The sequence below is a fragment of the Penaeus monodon genome, chromosome 31, assembly GCF_015228065.2.
Source record: "Penaeus monodon isolate SGIC_2016 chromosome 31, NSTDA_Pmon_1, whole genome shotgun sequence".
In the NCBI taxonomy this organism is placed as follows: Eukaryota; Metazoa; Arthropoda; class Malacostraca; order Decapoda; family Penaeidae; genus Penaeus; species Penaeus monodon.
Window position 1 is genome coordinate 33993497 of NC_051416.1, and position 494 is coordinate 33993990.

The following is a 494-nucleotide window of genomic DNA, read 5'->3' on the forward strand; positions in this document are numbered from 1 at the left end:
GAATTTCTATATTTCTCAGAAACGGACAAATGCGAAGATTTATAAAGAGAGAGGGGGGTGGCTATGCGAGAGAGGAACTGTCACTGCTGATATGTCAATATATATCACCACCGTGACAGAATTTATGAATCTTAAAAAGCGAAGTTATCGCATGCCTCATGTATCGAAAACGGATAATGTAGACAGTTCTTTCAACTCCTCTTTCGCGAGGACGAAACAAAGAGGAACCTACGAGGCCCCTTTCAGCCCCGAAGAGTTTTACTGCAGGTCCTGACTATTCGTCGCGAAGCTTTGTTACCCATTAAAGATGCAGGGATGGACCGCATGCTGCAACCGTGTGCCATTTGTGTAATTTTAATCATCCATAGAGCTCTTATTGTAATCAGCTATATTATATGCTCCTATGGCCACATCCCTAATATTGAAATAGCTTTTCAGCGTACTCGGCTTTTATTGACATTTTTTTCAGTGAGGCTAATGTATGCAACCTTTTA